Source organism: Vicugna pacos, chromosome 14 (genome assembly GCF_048564905.1).
Source record: "Vicugna pacos chromosome 14, VicPac4, whole genome shotgun sequence".
Classification (NCBI taxonomy): domain Eukaryota; kingdom Metazoa; phylum Chordata; class Mammalia; order Artiodactyla; family Camelidae; genus Vicugna; species Vicugna pacos.
In genome coordinates this window covers 26,445,943-26,460,000 of record NC_133000.1, presented here as the reverse complement: position 1 = coordinate 26,460,000, position 14,058 = coordinate 26,445,943, and positions in this window count along the sequence as shown.

Sequence of the window (14,058 nt, the reverse complement as noted above, 5' to 3'; positions counted from 1 at the left end):
CCATCAGTGTTCACACATGAAATGCTCTGTCCAGGGGGGGAAAGAAGTAAAATAAAAAATCATGTAGCACTCATTTCAGATCTGATTTCCAAAAATCACATTTCATATAATTTTTTTCTTAAGAGTGTATACATATATAATGTATTTGATTCTTCTTAACTACTAATGCCTTTTAAAAAAAATGTTGCTTACATTTTGTTTCAGAATTTTCTTAGCTGATGGACATAATGCAGAAGGAATCTGTCATGCACTGGGTTTGATGAAACTAGATAATTTAGTCTCATGGTAGCAAGGATTTTTAAATCAAGATTTTATTTAAAACTTTGAAGTCCTTATATATGTCTTGACCTTTTACTGAGTAACATCCATGTTTTATGTTAACAATGCATATTAAGTTTCATAAATAACAGATCTTGGGGGACTTCTGTAGCAAGACAGAGTAACTGGCACTGGGCTAGCCTGCTCACTATAAATAGTAATCAAACTGAACACAATATATGAAGCTATTATAGATAGTCAGCAAGAGGCAACACAGGACTGTGATCTCTGAGAGAAAGGAAACACAAAATAAACCCCATAATTACCATTGCTTTGTCTTGGAGGCAGTTTCCAGACTGCAAAGCAGGGAGTTGGATGCCAATCAGAACATGATGGTTTTCCTGGATTTAGGAAGCATAAATTGGAGTTCAGGACCAGTAAATGGGTTGAAATTTGTTGAATCGAGGACTATAGAGAAAGAACATGTGCAAAGAAGGAAATCTGTCAAGGAATCATTAAGTTTTCCACCAAATATTAAGCTGTGAAGGCACAGGAAAGGCTGGGAGCTATGAAAGGAAATATAGACTGTGGAGGTCATATGTTTCTGAGAGAGGTAAGTGTTGTGACTAGCTAGAGCCTTGCTATAAACATCATAAGCATTCAATGTTGATCTTTGAAAGTTTGTATATTAGGAGTAGGGCTACTCTGGACTTAGAATAAGAAATAATACAGACCTAACTTAACAGTCAAAGTTATACTGTTTAATTAATTTTTCAGCAAATAATGCTTATTTTTTTAAAAAGAAATATCAAAAAAACCCTTTACTCTCAACAATGTAGTATCCATGTTTAGCTTAAAATAAAACATCACTACATAGGCATAGAAACAAGAAATTGTGTGATCCATAATGAGGGAAAAAATTGTAGTAGAGACAGAACTAGAGATAATAGAGATTTTGGAATTAGCAGGCATAGTGTAAAACAGCAATTTAAATATGCTTAAAAATGTAAAGGAAAGAATGAACATGATGAACAGACAGATGGGAAATTCCACAGAGAAACAGAAACTTAAAAACAGAATATTGAAACTCAAAAATGCAATAACTTAAATGAAAAATTGATATTTTTGTCTCATAAATATTAAAAATTTCTGCTCATCAAAAGTTTAAAACTAGGAAAACATATTTGTAAAACAATGGACAGACTATGCAAAGAACTTTTCATAAATCAATTAAAAATGCACTCTTTAATAAAAGGGCAGAAGACCGGAATAGGCATTTATAAAGGAAGATAAGCAAATAGCATATGAAAAAATATTCATCATTAGTCATTAAGCTTATGAAAATTGAAACCACAATAAGATGTTAGTATGTATTTACTAGAATAACAAAATTTTTAAAAGCTGACATGTCTGAATATCAAAAAGCATTTATAGCAATTGGAACTGTAATATATTGGAGACAGGTGTGTAAAACTGTTACAAATAGTTTGGAAAACCCCTTGGCAATATCTTTTAAATTTGTAATTGCCCTATGACTCAGCAATTCCACTCCGAGGCATTTATTCAAGAGAAAGAAAAGACAAACATTGACGAAAATACTTCTATAAGAATGTTTATAGCAGTTTTACTTATAATAGCCTCAAAATGGAAATAGCTCAAATTTTCATTAACAAGTGAATAACTAAATAATTTGAATTATACAGTAAAATAATACTTAGCAGTAACATGAAAGAACTACTGATATATGTAAACACATAAATTACTTTGAAAACCTTCTGAATGAAAGAATTCAATTACAAAAGCATTTATTCATAATTTTTAGTGCAATTTTAGAACAGGCAAAATTGATCTATGGCAAGAGATATCAGAACAGTGGTTGCCTCTAGTAGAGAGAAGTTTGGGAGGACTGAGTGGTAAAGGGTATGTAGGAACAAACTTTCTGGGATAATAGAAACATTTCTTTTTATAATAGACTTGTGGGTTACAAGAGTGAGTGTATCTATTTGTCAAAACTGCAACATTTAATGTCTATGTATTTTATTGTGTAAAAATTATACTTGAATTTAAAATAGAGGTCCATTTTGGATCACTAAATTTCTTCCCTTTACTTTGTGATTTCAGATGAATTTTGCAGTTGTCCATTTGTGCCTATATGAAGTCTGTAGGCTAAATAGGCTACTTTTTTCCCCCACTAATTTCTTTTAACAATATTGCACTATATACAAAATGATTTACTTAAAGTCTTAAGCAAGTCTAATTGATACACAAACAAATTCTGCTAACTCATCTAATTACAAGATAGAAAACAGCTGATTTATAACAAATTTCAATGGCAATGAGTTATAGCCTCAGCATGAGCTCAAAGAAAATAGCATTAGGCTCTGGAAGATGAGTGGAATCTAGTAGGTTGCAGTAGAAAATATGCACTCAAAGACTCTGCAAAAGTGCCAAGGATCACAGTTCTGGCATTTTCATTTCAGATCACTTTAGCAATTTTTACTTGTAGGTTCTACTTCTACAAATGCTGCCACAATTTTCGTTGGCGCAGCCTCAAAGGAACAGTCTCTCAAAGGAAATGGAGAAATTTGCCAAAGGGAAAAGAAAGAAACAAAAAAGAGCCCTGTTAAAAAAAAAAAATAAAGCCTACAATAAAAGAAAAAAAAATCAAACCAGAAGTCTAGGTTGGTGTCAGTCAGAGATGGCTGCCACATGCCACCACCCTACCATGACATGGTGATCTGGACAAATGTGTCTCATTGCTGGGCCATTATTGGGATAGTAGTTTTGCCCACTCTTTAGCCTCCAAATGTTTCCATTATGGCTCCCTATTTTTAGGAGTTAATCTCTAGCCTATAATAATTTACTTTAGGCTGGCATGCCAGGTCTCCACCAGGGAACATTTAGAATAATAGAAGATTGCCTGTTTCAGATGCTTTTATTTTGTGTGTATGTGGGGGTGGGTAGGGGAGTGGGTGAGTGGGTAATGTTTGAAGGGTGTGTGTGTTCATATAATCTAAAAATGTCTGCTGTTGCAAAAATTACATTTGATACCTGATTGAGCTCTAATTCAATAGTTTTCTTTGCCTACCCCAAATACTCAAAAAAGATCAAGTTGCTGAAAAATGTCTTTTTAGGGAAGAAATGTGTTAATTCATATTCATTTCCATTAGCTCTAGTACCTAGTGGGTGTTTAATAAGTGTTCACTGTCAAGAGCAAAAACAATTCTATTTATTACACATAGCATTGTCTTCACCAGCCTTCTATAAATGTGCTTCTGTGAATGTGATTTATTCTAAAAAGAATAAGCTAAAATAACTGTAATATTCTGAACAGTGTTTATGGCATATCAAGCATCTGTTGAATGTTAATCTCAGGAAATAGAATTGCACGAGTTCCATGGAATTGCAGTTTGTTTTAAGGGATCTGCTTTTTGGAGAAGTTAGCTACTTGGCTACTTTTTAAAAGAAGTATTTTATTGAGCATTAACTATTTTTTTTTGGGTTTTTTTTGCACAGACAGTTTATTTTTTTTCTCTGTGATTTATCATAACATTTTGTGTATATTTCCCTGTGCTATACAGTGTAGTCTTGTTTCTCTGTTCTACAATTTTGAAATCCCATTCTATCCCTTCCCACCCTCTACCCCACCCCCCCCGGTAACCACAAGTCTGTATTCTCTGTCCATGAGTCCATTTCTGTCCTGTATTTATGCTTTGTTTCTGTTTGTTTGTTTGTTTTTGTTTTTTAGATTCCACATATGAGAGATCTCATATGGTATTTTTCTTTCTCTTTCTGGCTTATTTCACTTAGAATGACATTCTCTAGGAGCATCCATGTTGCTGCAAATGGCATTATGTTGTCGGTTTTTATGGCTGAGTAGTATTCCATTGTATAAATATACCACCTCTTCTTTATCCAGTCACCTGTTGATGGACATTTAGGTTGTTTCCATGTTTTGGCTATTGTAAATAGTGCTGCTATGAACATTGGGGTGCAGGTGTCATCCTGAAGTAGATTTCCTTCTGGGTACAAGCCCAGGAGTGGGATTCCTGGGTCATATGGTAAGTCTATTCCTAGTCTTTTGAGGAATCTCCACACTGTTTTCCATAGTGGCTGCACCAAACTGCATTCCCACCAGCAGTGTAGGAGGGTTCCCCTTTCTCCACAGCTTCTCCAGCATTTGTCATTTTTGGTTTTTTGAATGACGGCCATTCTGACTGGTGTGAGGTGATACCTCATTGTAGTTTTGATTTGCATTTCTCTGATAATTAGTGATATTGAACATTTTTTCATGTGTTTTTTGATCATTTGTATGTCTTCCTTGGAGAATGCTTGTTTAGGTCTTCTGCCCATTTTTGGATTGGGTTGTTTATTTTTTTCTTATTGAGTCGTATGAGCTGCTTATATATTTTGGAGATCAAGCCTTTGTCGGTTTCACTTGCAAAAATTTTCTCCCATTCCGTAGGTTTTCTTCTTGTTTTATCTCTGGTTTCCTTTGCTCTGCAGAAGCTTGTAAGTTTCATTAGGTCCCATTTGTTTATTCTTGCTTTTATTTCTTCTAGGAGAAAATTTTTGAAATGTATGTCAGATAAGGTTTTGCCTATGTTTTCCTCTAGGAGGTTTATTGTATCTTGTCTTATGTTTAAGTCTTTAATCCATTTTGAGTTGATTTTTGTATATGGTGTAAGGGTGTGTTCTAGCTTCATTGTTTTACATGCTGCTGTCCAGTTTTCCCAACACCATTTACTGAAGAGACTGTCTTTATTCCATTGTATATTCTTGCCTCCTTAGTCGAAGATGAGTTGACCAAAAGTTTGTGGGTTCATTTCTGGGCTCTTTATTCTGTTCCATTGGTCTATATGTCTGTTTTGGTACCAATACCATGCTGTCTTGATGACTGTAGCTCTATAGTATTGTCTGAAGTCTGGGAGAGTTATTCCTCCAGCCTCATTCTTTCTCTTCAGTAATGCTTTAGCAATTCTAGGTCTTTGATGGTTCCATATAAATTTTATTATGATTTGTTCTAGTTCTGTGAAATATGTCCTGGGTAATTGGATAGGGATTGCATTAAATCTGTAGATTGCCTTGGGCAGTGTGACCATTTTAACAATATTGATTCTTCCAATCCAGGGGCATGGGATACCTTTCCATTTTTTAAAGTCTTCTTTAATTTCCTTCATCAATGGTTTATAGTTTTCTGTGTATAATTCTTTCACCTTGGTTAGATTTATTCCCAGATATTTTATTACTTTAGGTGCTATTTTAAAGGGGATTGTTTCTTTACTTTCTTTTTCTGTTGATTTATCGTTAGTGTAAAGAAAGGCAACTGATTTTTGAACATTAATTTTGTAACCTGCTACCTTGCTGAATTCTTCGATCAGCTCTAGTAGCTTTTTTGTGGACCTTTTAGGGTTTTCTATATATAGTAACATGTCATCAGCATATAATGACACTTTTACCTCTTCTTTTCCAATTTGGATCCCTTTTATTTCTTTCTCTTGCCTGATTGCTGTGGCTAGGACTTCCAGGACTATATTGAATAGGAGTGGTGATAGTGGGCATCCTTGTCTTGTCCCAGATTTTAGTGGGAAGCTTTTGAGTTTTTCACCGTTGAGAACTATGCTGGCTATAGGTTTGTCATATATAGCTTTTATTATGTTGAGATATGTTCCCTCTACACCCACTTTGGCGAGAGTTTTTATCATAAATGGGTGTTGAATTTTATCAAATGCTTTTTCTGCATCGATTGAGATGATCATGTGGTTTTTGTCCTTTCTCTTGTTGATGTGATGTATTACATTGATTGATTTGCGTATGTTGAACCAGCCTTGTGTCCCTGGGATGAACCCCACTTGGTCATGATGTATAATCTTTTTTATGTGTTGTTGGATTCTATTTGCTAAAATTTTGGTGAGGATTTTGGCGTCTATGTTCATCAGTGATATTGGCCTATAATTCTCTTTTTATGTAGTGTCTTTGCCTGGTTTTGGTATCAGGGTGATGGTGGCTTCATAGAAAGAGTTTGGGAGTATTCCCTCCTTTTCAATCGTCTGGAAGAGTCTGAGAAGGACTGGTATGAGTTCTTCTTTGTATGTTTGGTAGAATTCCCCGGTGAAGCCGTCCGGTCCTGGACTTTTATTTGTAGGGAGGTTTTTAATTGTTATTTCTATTTCCTTTCTAGTGATCGGATTGTTCAAGTGTTCAGTTTCTTCTTGATTCAGTTTTGGTGGACAGTATGTTTCCAGAAACTTGTCCATCTCCTCTAGGTTATCCAGTTTGGTTCCATATAGTTTTTCATAATATTCTCGTATGATATTCTGTATTTCTATTTTGTTTGTTGTAGTTTCTCCATTTTCCTTTCTTATTTTGCTAATTTGTGCTCTCTCTTTTTTCTTCTTTGTGAGTTTGGCCAGAGGTTTGTCGATTTTATTTACTTTTTCAAAAAACCAACTTTTGGTTTGGTTGATTTTTTCTATGATCTTGTTAATCTCTATTGTATTTAATTCCTCTCTGATCTTTATTATTTCCTTCCTTCTGCTGCTTTTTGGGGCTTTTTGTTCTTCTTTTTCTAATTGATTTAGGTGGTGGGTTAACTTGTTTATTTGAGATTGTTCTTCTATTTTGAGAAAGGCCTGTATCGCTATAAACTTCCCTCTTAGCACTGCCTTTGCTGTGTCCCATAGGTTTTGAGTGGTTGTGCTTTCATTATCATTTGTCTCAAGGTATTTTTTAATTTCAGCTTTGATTTCCTCATTGATCCATTGTTTTTTCAATAACATATTGTTTAATGTCCATGCTTTTCTTTTTTTCTCCTTTGTTTCTCTGTTGTTGATTTCCAGTTTCATGGCATTGTGGTCAGTAAAGATGCTTGAGATAATTTCTATCTTCTTAAATTTGTTGAGGTTTCTTTTGTGTCAAAGTACATGATCGATCCTGGAAAATGTTCCACGTGCATTTGAAAAGAATGTATATTCTATTTTTGGGGGGTGTAAAGCTCTGAAAATATCCACCAAATCTAGTTTTTCTATTGTAGTATTTAATTTCTCTGTTGCCTTGTTTATTTTCTGTCTGGAAGATCTGTCTAGTGATGTTAATGCAGTGTTAAAATCTCCAACTATGATTGTATTCCCATCAATATCCCCCTTTATCTCTGTTAGTAATTCTTGTATGTACTTAGGTGCTCCTATATTGGGTGCATGTATATTAACGAGTCTAATATCTTCATCTTGTATCACTCCTTTAATCATTATAAAATGTCCTTCTTTATCTTTCTTTATGGCCTTTGTTTTAAAGTCTATTTTGTCTGAAATCAGTACTGCAACACCTGCTTTTTTGGCTTTTCCATTTGCATGGAATATCCTTTTCCATCCTTTCACTCTCAATCTATATGTGTCCTTCTCCCTAAAGTGGGTCTCTTGTATGCAGCATATTGAAGGTTCTTGCTTTATTATCCACTCTGCCACTCTATGTCTTTTGACTGGAGCATTTAGTCCATTGACATTTACAGTAATTAATGATAGATGTGTGTTTATTGCCATTTTGAACTTCTCTTTGCAGTTGAATTGGTATATCCTCTTTATTCCTTTCTTCTCCCTTTTGTGGTTTGGTAATTGTCCTTTGTATTATCATGGATTTTATTTAATTTTTGTGACTCCCTTGTAAATTTTTGACTTGTGGTTACCCTTTTTTGTAAATCTATTAACCTATACCCGTTTTTAATAAATTGATAATAACATGATCTCAAACCCATCCTACTGTTAAAAAAATTTTAAAAAAGAAAGAAAAAAAATTCTATATTTCCCTGCCTCCCTCTCCCACTCTCAGTGATTTGTATGTCTTCTTTTATAATTTCGTGTTTTCTTTATTTGTAATTCATGAGTTATCACCTTTCCAGTTGTACGTTTCTCATTTCTGTAGCATCCTGCTGCTTTTCTATTTAGAATAGCCCTTTCAATATTTCTTTTAGCATGGGTTTAGTGTTGCTAAACTCCTGCGGCTTTTTTTTGTCTGTGAAACTCTTTATTTCTCCTTCTATCCTAAAGGATAGCCTTGCTGGATAAAGTATCCTAGGCTGCATCTTTTTTTCATTCAGGGCTTTGAATATATCTTGCCACTCCCTTCTGGCCTGTAGTGTTTGTGTAGAGAAATCAGCTTGAGCCTTATGGGGGTTCCCTTGTAGTTCACTCTTTGCTTTTCTCTTGCTGCCTTTAGAATCATTTCTTTATCCTTGACTCTGGCCATCTTGATTATGATATGTCTTGGTGTGGGTCTATTTGGGTTCTTCCTGTTTGGGACCCTCTGAGCTTCCTGTACTTGGATATCTGATTCCTTCTTTAAGTTTGGGAAGTTTTCAGTCATGATTTCTTCAAAAACCTTTTCAATCCCCTTTGATCCTTCTTCCCCTTCTGGGACCCCTATTATGCGAAGATTGGGACGCTTTATATTATCCCATAGGTCCCTTATGCTATTATCATTATTTTTTATTTGCTTATCTTGTAGTTCTTCTGAATGGGTGCTTTCTGTTGCCCTGTCTTCTAGATCAGTAATTCGTTCCTCTGCATTAACTAGTCGGCTTTGCACAGCTGTTAGATCATTCCTCATCTCTGTCATTGAGTTTTCCCATTTTGCTTGGCTCTTCTTTATAGCTTCAGTTTCATTTTTGACATATTTTATTTCTCTAAGCATTATCTCTTTTAATTCCTTCAGCAATTTGATCACTCCTTTTTTGAAATCTTGATCTAGTAGGCTATCGATGTCTATTTCATTGAGCTTTCTTTCAGGGGATTCCTCTTGTTCTTTTAATTGGGAAAGGTTTCTCTGCTTCTTCATCTTGCTCATACCTCTCTGGCACTGTGGTTTATGAAGTATCAGTTGTCTATTTTGGATCTTAAGGATTTTATCTATCTAATGCCTATTTAGGAATAGAACTTAGGAAAAAAAAAGAAAAAAAGAGAAAAGAATAAGAGAGAGAGAAAGATTTTTAAAAGAAGGGAGAAAGAGGGTTTGAAAACAATGTATAATGAATAATAGAAGAACGAGTTGTAGCAGAGTATTAATCGGGTGGAGAAGTCCTTTTAAAACCTTAAAAAAAAAAAGGGGGGGTGGGGAGATGAATATATGTGTTTGAAGCCTGTGTCTAATCAATAACAGGACATCAAAACCCAAGAGAAATAGAAATGAATTAAGAAGTAAAAATTAAAAGAGTAATTGAAAATAGAACAGGTAAAAACCGATTAAAACAAAACGAAACAAAAACAGAAAACAAAAAAACAAAACAAAGCAAAACAAAAACCAAAAAAAAAAAAAAAAAAAAGGGGGTTGTCGGTGTTCTCCTGGAGTCTGTGTGCTTTTAATGTGAAGTCCTTCTGTCTTCGTCCTGTTTTGGAAGCTCAGCTTGTTTTCATAGGCCCTCCGTTGGCGCCCTCTTCTGTGCTGCTCCCAGCACCTGTCGGCAAGCAGATCGCGCCTCCTCCTAACACGGGGTCAGATGCAGCTCTCCTCTGCTGCGGGCGGGCGGGTCACTGCCCCTCTGGATGCAGCAGACAGATGTTGCAGACTGGCCAGGCAGGAGGGCGGGTCGTGCCCCTTCCCAGCACCTCGGTCAGGGGTTGTGTTCCTGCCCGACAGGCGGGGGGCCGCTCTCCCCCTGCCTGCGCCGCCGGTAGCTCCACTGCTCTGTGCGGCTGCGCGCTCTGCGCTGGCGCTCCGCCCCGGTCGGCGCTCCGCCCGGGTCGCACTCCGCCCTGGTCGCGCTCCGTGTGTGGGCTCGAGGAAGACCCAGGGGCATCTTCGTCCCTGCTCCGAGCCAAGACCCAGCTGCTTGTTTGTCTTTGTGGAGCAAGTTCTCTGGGGTACCAGAATGGAAGGGTCCTGTCTGCCCAGGGCTGTAGGCCCGTCTCAGTCTGGCCCTTGAGGCTGCTAAGCCCTTCGGTGCGGACGCAGGTTTCGTCTCTGCCCCCGCCTGGGTGTTAAGCGCCGGAGAATATGGCGGCTCTGCCTGGGCCCCGCCCCTCTTCCTCTGAAAAGTTTCCGCGTGTTTTCAGAGATGGGGGTATGCACCCTTCCCCCGAGAGCACATCAACCTTGCTGTTTTATGTAGGGCCCAGGTTGTTCTGTCCTGTACACCCACAGCCCCGGCGCCCAGCCCCTTGCAGTCCCCCGGAGTTTCCTCCGTGCAGCCGCCCCCGTCCTCCGCCCAGATTATGCAGCCTGGCCCTGCCCGCTGCTGCCGGCCCGTGTCTCAGGTTGGGTGTCGGGGGGACGCTCTGTGCCCGTTTAACTTAGTTCTGTCAGACAAGGGCTGCTCTGTACAGATCCGAGCCTCGGAGGCTCCCCCTCCGTCCCGCTGGCCTCTCAGTTGGAGAGGGGAGACCCAGCGAGCAAGCGCCAGTCCTCCTTTGCCGCTCCCTCCCCTGCTTTGCCTTTTGTTCTTTCTTTTTTCCTTTTCTCCTACCAGATTTTTGGCGTCTTTATCTTTTGAAGAGGGCGATGATCTGTTGGAGTTCCGCAGGTGCTCTGGTTGGCTGAGTGGGTCTGTAGATGTGGGTCTTGGTGTATTTGTGGGAGAGGGTGGCTTACAAGCGTCGAGCATTAACTATTTTTGGAACTTTATGACATGCAACAGACTGCTTTGTAGTCAAACACTGATCCTATGTGGAATTGATTGTGTAAGCCCTTAGGTAACTGTGTGGTGTTGAAGGGTAAATCTTTAGACTCAGTTTCTCCTGATGGTTTAGTAAAGGGGCCCGGGACGCAGCTGTGAGAGAAGGCAGTCCTTCTGGAACAGAATGTGAATCCAAGCTATCTAGCAACACCTGCTTTATGTCAGTCATTGGTTGTACATCCTCCCTAAACTTAGCAAAAATTATGTACTATGGGTATAATTTCCCCTATTTGGCAGAGAGGAACCTAACTTCATATAGATAAATAACTTGTCCACAATCAAACATCTTAGTAAAGGCATGTTACTTTGCTGTCAAAGGAAAACATGAATAATTAGTAATATATATGTAAGAAATTATGATCCTTTTATGCAATCAATTTTCAGTGAATAAAATTTTAAGATGATGTCTTTCTGAAGAATTGAGGCATAACATTGGAGAGAGATTAAGGTCTACTGGCTGCCTAAAACAACTGTTTGCCTAGTTTTTCATTCTGAAGCTCAAAGATGTTTCAGAGACTTTAGATGTGATCATTTTTCTTGCTCAGGACATGAATGTTGTTGAATCAACTGGTATTTTTTGGTTCTCATTTTGTCTTGTCAGCACCGTTGAGCACAGCTGACCCATTTCTTCTTCCTGAAAACACTTTTTCCCTCAGCTGCAATGATGCAATATGACTCTGGTTAATTTCTTCTTAGTTTCTTGTCATTTGCTCCTCCACCTCTCCAATACTGGAATTTCTCAAAACATTCTTCTCTTTTTATTTCTATTCTCCCCGGTTGATGTCCTTTGCCAACACTTATCCTTTGTCCTTCCTCCTCTCAGCTCCCCTATGTGCAAAGCACTTTCTTAAGACTTTCACATGTTTTCTCATCTACCTGAAATTCTTTTCCTCTTCCTCTTTTCCTTGTTCAGAATTTACCACCAGGTACACTATCTTTGTTATACTGGTACTATTATCTCCCTTCAACTTACTACATTTTTAAAAATCAATCACTTTTTTTAACTTAAATTAACATATTAGAAATGGAAATCTAATATTATTATAATAAAAAGCTATGATTATTTGCAATAATTAAAAGAAGGTTATTAAAAGCAAATATACTGTGTGATAATTAATATCATCACACTTAACTGCATTTTGGGATACAAAGATATAGTTATTTTCTTCTCTCTATCATGCTTTTTTGTTTTTTAGTTTTTTTTTCTTTCATCTGTTAATATGGCCAGTTACATTGCTTTTCTAATGCTAGTCTAACCATGCATTTCTGGTATAACCAACTTGATTGTGGTGAATTATCCTTTTTAACTAATTGCTCATTTAAATTTGCCAATAACTTTTAAAGATTTTTGCATCTAAAGTCAAAATGAGGTTGGACTATATTTTTCTCCTATGTTTTCCTTTGTGGGTCTTGGTATCAAGGAGCTATCAGTCTGGTACAATTAATTAGAGGTTATCTAATTTTTCTGTTCTCTGGAAGAGCGGAAGATTGGGATGAATTTCTCCTTGAATTTGTTGGTAAAGTCACGTGGGCTTGGAGTTTGCTCTGAAGAAAATTTTATGTTACTGAGTCACTTTCTTTATTTTTACCTCAATTTTTTTTATTATTTCTCTTGGAAAACTTGTAAATTGTATTTCTCTCAGAAGTTTCTTCTAAATTCCAAATTTACTGGAATAAAGTTGTTTGTAATACATTCTATCTTTTTAATATATGTTGTATATTACTTACGCACTTTCCCCTATTTTATTCCTGACATGAGTTAATTATCCTTTCTTTAATGCTTTCTTGATCAATCTTCTCATATGTATATTTAAATTTTTTAAAATTTGGCTTTGTCTTCTTTATTATATTATATTGAAACTCTTATTTTATCATCATCAGTGTTGGCTCTTTTTCTTAGTATTTCATTTCTGTCTTTTTTTCTGTTCTTTCTATAATTTCTCAAGATGGATGCTTAAATCATTAAAGTCATTATTTATTCTTTTTTTAAATATATGCTATACATTTCTTTTCACATGTTGCACTTTTCAAACTTTGATATGCTATATTCTCATTTTCAGTAAGTTCAGTATATTTCCTTATTCCTCTTAATTTCCTTATTTGACATATGTTTTTATAATGTCTAAACACATAGGGATTTCCTAACTGTATTTTAAATTATTGATAGTTGTCAAAGAACATATAACTTATGATTACCTTTCATATTTACTAGTAATTGTTTTATGGCATGAAATACTATTCAATTTTTATAGTCATTATACTTTTCTTAAAAGAATTTAAGAACACTGTAAGGTGCTCTGATTTCCATTGAATCAACTTTTTTCTCTTTATCTTTCTTGAGTTTATAGGTACTATCTCCAGCTGACTGTATGTTTAGCTCTTTCTCCTTGTGGTCCTGTTGGTTTATAAATTTATATATTTTGAGGTCATGTTATTGATTGTATACATATTTTAAATTGTTAGGGTTTCTTAATGATTCTTTAATTATTATTAGGTTTCTTTACTTTTAATGTAGTAACTAGTATATTTATTATGTATTCCAATTCTTTATCTTTTTGAATGTTAAATTTATTGTTTTATACAGTCAATATTTATCTAGTGATACCTATAATTTTACTGCTTTATTTGCTCTTTACTTCTTTTTGCATTTCAACTTTTTTTTGGACATAGATTTTGTTCTACCTATTGGAAACTCCTTATTTGCTTTCCTTTAGATACTCCTTTTACTGAAATAATAGTCAGAACTTAATAACCATCAGAAGTCACCAATAACTTCATACTTCAGGAATCAATCTAAAACAAAACATAAAAGTTGTAAAGGATTATTAAATAGCTATGTTTTGGGTGTCATGTCAGGAGTTAGGAATAGAGCAATAAACAATAAAATCAACAAATTTTAAAGTAATAAATGAAAAGTTAAGACAATAAAAATATAAGCAACATAATTGTCATAATAGCTATGAAGGATAAAGTAAACTGTGAGGAAAAATAAAGTGGGAGGGACGTTTGGATCTACTTTGTACTGAGTAGTTAGGAAATGTAACTCAGAGGAGTTGACTGAGCTTGGGTTGAGGAGCTTGGAAGAGCTAGACTGGCTAAGAGTAGAAGATAAAATATTCCAGATAGAGGATAGAGCT